The following is a 6,024-nucleotide window of genomic DNA, read 5'->3' on the forward strand; positions in this document are numbered from 1 at the left end:
TTCAAAACATATTTCTTAATCTCAGCAGTATCCAAATGTGAGTGAGGAACATTGGACTGACCCTTGGGCCACCGCTATTACTCATTGTACTCTGGAAGCTCTTGGTGAATGTTTACAATCATGGGATGTAGTATTTCTATTTGTACTTAGAATCAAATGCTTATCTAAAATAATGATGAGACAACAGATAGAGAAGACTTTGCTCTGTTAGTAAATACGCAGTGTGTACTCTACTTAAGGACCTGTGGTAGTATAACATTATTGAATGTCATTAATTTAAGTAAAATAACTGCCACATTCAGGGGGATCGGGGGAGTAGCAAGAATGATTTCCAATCCTGTGATTAAAAGTATAAACTATAGAATCTACTGTAGTACATTTCAGCATCTAGAAGTTTTACTTTTATAAAAACGGTGTCTAGAAGATGTTGCTAATGTATTTTCCTTCAACATGGGGAACAAACTTTTTAAGTATATTAATAAATATTCCTGTATGGTCAGTTTTTAACAATTTTTTAAAATAAACTTTATGGATACAACATATTTTATGTGTTTTATTCAGCTCTTGGATAAGTATTTGAAGTTTTTGTCTTGGAGCTAATATATAGGACATATTTGTCTGAATTCAGTTGGAAGTCAATGTCTGCTACTGATGCTCACTTAACACCTCATGTGAAAGGTGAAACACACAACTAACACTTGAAGCAGGCTGTTTATGGCTTTAATTATCTTCCAGCACAGATTAGAAGTTATCGTTTGTTCTTTTTGAGTCTACACTTTGTGTGTGTGTGTGTGTGTGTGTGTGTGCATGCTCAGTCACTCAGTAGTGTCTGACTCTTGGTAACCCCATGCACTGTAGCCCGCCAGGCTCCTCTGTCCATGGGATTTTCCAGACAAGAGTACTGGAATGGATTGCCATTTCTTCCTCCAGGGAGTTTTCCCAACCCAAGGATCAAACTTGTGTGTCCTGCATTGGCAAGCAGATTCTTTACCACAGCGCCACTGGGAAACCCTCATATAATTGATGAAGTTTAATCTTAAGCTTTACACTTGGCTTGCTAGATGGGTCTCCTCTGCATTTATAAAGTAGTGTCCCAGAATTTTAGGAAAGACTTAACACCAAATCAAGTTTAATGAGCCTTTTTTGTTTTTAAAGGTAACAGAATAGTAGGTTCAGTTAACATGTGAAATAATGGGCAATATTAGGTAAGTTGAGAAAAAAGATAAAAGTTAAACATATCCCCAGGGTCCTTGTACTCAGGAGGGACTTTACGATAAATTTTTAACTTTTAAACTTTATGCCCAATAAAATTTTATGATAAGGGTTAAAAGTTGTGTTTTCAACCCCTAATTGGTGAGGAGGAGAAAATAGAATAAGAAAAAATCATCCAGAAAGAAAGCACAGAAAAGTGGAAGAAATAAGCACACAGTAAGGTGTTAGCTCTGATTGCCTATGTGTTGGTTTCACAACAGTGGAGACGAAAGGAAGAAGCAGGCTCAGATGGTTTTACAGGCAGGTTCAACTGAACAGACTCTTCCAAGAAAAGAGAAAAACTCTCCTCAACGCATTCTTATAGACCATTATAACCTTGAAACAAAAACTGAGGCTAGAATAGTATGAAAGAAAAATGTAAGTCAACCTTTTTCAAGTAAAGAGTAAAACATCAAAATATGTGCTACGTGTGAAAAAGAAAGTGAAGTCGCTCGGTCGTGTCCGACTCTTAGTGACCCCGTGGACTGTAGCCCGCCAGGCTCCTGCATCCATGGGATCTCCCAGGCAAGAATCTGGAGTGGGGTGCCATTTCCTTCTCCAGGGGATCTTCTGGACCCAGGAATTGAAGCCAAGTCTCCCACATTGCAGGCAGACTCTTTACCATCTGAGCCAGCAGGGAAGCCCCATGTGCTACATATACAGAGCATTATTCTTAAACAATATGATACACCACAACAAGTTGCATTTACATGAGGAGTGCAAGGATAAAGTAACATAGTCTAAAAGTGTGAGACTTCCTGGTGGTTAGTGGCTAAGACGCCACACTCCCAATGCGGGGGCAGGTTTGGTCCCTGGTCAGGGAACTAGATCCCAGATGCCACAACTAAAGATCTGGCGTGTCTCAATGAAGACTGACAACCCCAAGGGCTACAACTAAGACCTGGGGCAGCCAAATAAATATTTTAAAAAAGAAATCTAAAAGTGCAGTTCAACACATTAGCAAGTAGAGAAAAAATTTTCTCAGTTTCTCTTAAAAAAAAAAAATCTGATAAAACTTAATCACCATAATGTTTCACATACACACAGCAAACTAGGAAAAGGAGAAGACTATCAGGTAAAAGGAATTATAAAAGTATAACACACACTTTTTAATTATGCAAATTAGAAATATCCTTTTACAATCAGAGACTGATCAAGTAAAATGCAGTTCCTCATTTTGCTAGCATCCTAGCTAGCATAGGAAGGTACAGAAAAAGAAGTAAAAGGTATAATTATTGGAAAGAAATATATTGCTTACTGAGATTTACAGATAGTTATATTCAAAAGTCAATCGCAGTTTCAAATATGAGCAACAGCAGAAAATCACTGGATCTCCAAAGATGTCCTATATGTATATTATTTTAAAAGCTTTAAAAGCAAGAGAACACAATTACAGATTGTGGTTATAGGGAGGTGGGGTGAGACTTAGGAAAGAATATTCAAATAGCTTATGGTGTTGGCAATGTTCTTGTTCTAAGGTTGGATGGTATATTTATTGTTCATTTTATTCAATAAATATACACATACATGCATGATATATAATTGTATATATTATTGTAATAATACTGTATGTATTATTTCACATGCATCATGACATTTGCATAATTAAAATGTCTATCCAATAAAATAGTTTCTAATGGGTAGACTATTCTGTGGGCTGGGTGTTCAGGTAGATCCCTTTTGTGCTCCAAGGAAAATAAAATTTAGTGCTTCAGGATACATTATCCTGTCTGTCAAAAGTATGAATAGAAATTAGACTTAAAAACTTAGCTGTCCTATGCGGGGAATATTGCCAATATTTTCAAATAAATGTAAATGAGAAAGTAGCCTTTAAAGATTGTATATAAATTTAAAATTTTTAATTAAAAGAGTGAAGTATATAGCTGTGCTACATGTGAAATAGTGCCAATTTTTATAATAATTATAAATGGGAAGTAATTTTAAAAAATTTTATTAGCAATCAAAATTTCTTTAATTTAAAAAAAAAATAGCTGTTCTCATTTCAGGACTTTCCCTAGCTAAGGAACTGACAGAATGAAAGTTTAGAACCACAGAAAAATCTTCATCAGAAGTATGTTACTGCAATTCTCAATCTGAAGGAGAGAAAATTCCATGAACTGGCACACAATGGTTTCTATTTTAAGCAAAGGAAGAGGAAACATTGCAAATAGTCTAATGTTTCATTCCTTTCCTGAGACTCTTGGTTAGGGACTCAGCTTGTCCTAAATGTTTCTTAGTTGTTAAAATCATTCTTGCTTGCCGAAGATATTGGAAACATTTTGCAGGAAGAAGAAAAACAGTTGCTTAGTCATCTTCCAAGGGCAATGTGTTTGCCCTAAGTACTCTGGAGGCTCTCTACAGCTCCCGCCAGGGAATAATGATTGTTACAGTTGTTTGGAACCTTGCACCTCAGTGACCGGCGGTGCTGGTGTAAGTGCTATTTGGCCAATATTAAGGAAAATAGATTGGAGAAGGAAATGGCAACCCACTCCAGTGTTCTTGCCTGGAGAATTCCAGGGACAGGGGAGCCTGGTGAGCTGCCATCTGTGGGGTCGCACAGAGTCGGACACGACTGAAGCGACTTGGCGGCAGCAGCAGCAGCAACCCGGCACTTGCAAAACACATTGTTTTCATGACTGTGAAGGGGCATCCCATTTGGAGGGAAAGTGGCTTCCTATTCCAGATGAAGACTGTCTATGACCTAGTCCCAAGAAATGATGGAAACAGGAAGTTTTCCTGTTGCTCTTAACATCAGAGGTTAGTCCCAAAGTGGAAGTGACATAGTGATCAAGTAGAGGCCAGGAGGAAACAGTGGAATCTACAGATGGATGGTATAGGAGGAATGGACTTTGAGTTTTCAAATGTGCAGCAAACTGGAAAAGCATTAGACAAGAAGAGAAGTGATAAATGTTTGAACACACCTATCAGTCAAAGGCTTCCCAGGTGGCGCTGGTGGTAAAGAATCCACCTGGCAATGCAGGAGAAGCAAAGCGGTTCTGTCCCTGGATGAGGAAGGAAGTAGGAAATGGCAACCCGCTCCAGAACTCTTGCCTGGGAAATCCCGTGGACAGAGGAGCCTGGCGGGCTACAGTCCAGGGGGCCGCAGAAAGTTGAACACGACTGAGCACGGCGCGGCAATCAATGACTCAGCAATCTTCTCCGGACGATGCTGTGAAAATTAACCCCGAATTCCCATTTTAGAAAGAAGACAGCTGAGTCCCGAGAAATACAGCTCAGTTCCCACTCATGGGAATAATAGTTATCATGTATTAATGCCAGCTATTATTCTGAATTTGTTTGTTTGTTCGTTTGTTTTGGTCTGTGACTCATGTGGGATCTTAGTTCCCCAACCAGTTCCCCAACCAGGGATCAAACCCATGTTCCTGCAGTGGAAGCATGGAATCCTAACCAGTGGACTGCCAGGGAAATCCCCATTCTGAGTATTCTCCATGCACTATTTCATATATTTCTCACACAGATGACCCTGGTAAAGACAATCTGCATGCCCACTTTACAGATGGGGGAGGAAAACACAAAGGGGTAAAGTTACCCAGTGTCACACAGTTAGTTCATGGTAGAACCAGGATTTCTTTAAATCTAGGCAACGTGGGCGCAGAGCCTATTTCTTAACCTACTATGACTGAAGCATCATTTGTACATCAAGCCGTAACCCAGGGTGTATGAGGAGCACGCAGAGGACAGGAGCCTAAAGCAGAATGTCTCTGACTGTGCGTGTGCTTGTGTGTCCGTTTTAATCTGTTTCTGGTCCCCAGCCGCCTTTTCTTAAGTTCTAATATTCCATATTAATTCTTATAATTACAATCTGTGGATGACAGCCCTGCCTGGTTATTACTGTAATTTGAGTGTGTGGAGAAGGCAATTATGGTTATCAAGCAGTTGGCAAAAGTAACCCACAATCTGGGAGGTTTTTTTCAGATGAAGTTGCTAAGAAGAAAATAACTACATGTTTGGGAAGAAAAAAGACCAAGACAGTTGAGATGGGCTGGGAAATCTCAGAAGTTGTTTTGTATTATTTTGTTTCCACAAACAAAATATGATTTGGAATATTGGTATGAGAAAGATGAACATCGGAAAATTAGAAGATTAGTGTTTTTGGCATTGGAATGAGTGCAAAATTGCCCTTGTTTCCAAGCCATATGATGAAAGAAGGACTCCTGGGGTAGGAGCCCGGGGATCTGGATTTGAGAAAGACCTTTACAATTTAGGAGTTGTTATCTTTGATAAGGGCTCCTTGATGGCTTAGTGGTACAGAATCCACCTGCAATGCAGGACAGACGGGTTCAGTCCCTGGTTAAGGAAGATCCCCTGGAGAAGGAAATGGCAACCAACTCTAGTATTCTTGCCTGGGAAATCCCACAGACAGAGGAACATGGCAGGCTACAGTCCATGGGGTTGCAAGAATCGGACATGTCTTAGCAACTAAACCACCACTGTCTTTAATAAATTACTTATTCATTCATACAAGTGTCTGTTGTATGATAGCTATGGTCTGCATTGTTCTAAATGAGATAGAGGTGCCATGGCAGAAAAAAAAAATTCAGTTATTCCCTCACAGAAGTTACAGTCCACAGGTCAGGAGTCAACATTTTCTGTAAAGGGATAAACAGTAAATATGTTAGATTGTGCAGGCTATACAGTCTCTAAAAAGCAACCACTCAACTATGCCATGGCTGTTTAGTCGCTAAGTCACGTCCAGCTCTTTTGCAACCCCATGGAATTTAGCCCACAGGCTCCTCTGTCCATGGAATTTCC

The sequence above is a fragment of the Ovis canadensis genome, chromosome 10 (genome assembly GCF_042477335.2).
Source record: "Ovis canadensis isolate MfBH-ARS-UI-01 breed Bighorn chromosome 10, ARS-UI_OviCan_v2, whole genome shotgun sequence".
In the NCBI taxonomy this organism is placed as follows: Eukaryota; Metazoa; Chordata; class Mammalia; order Artiodactyla; family Bovidae; genus Ovis; species Ovis canadensis.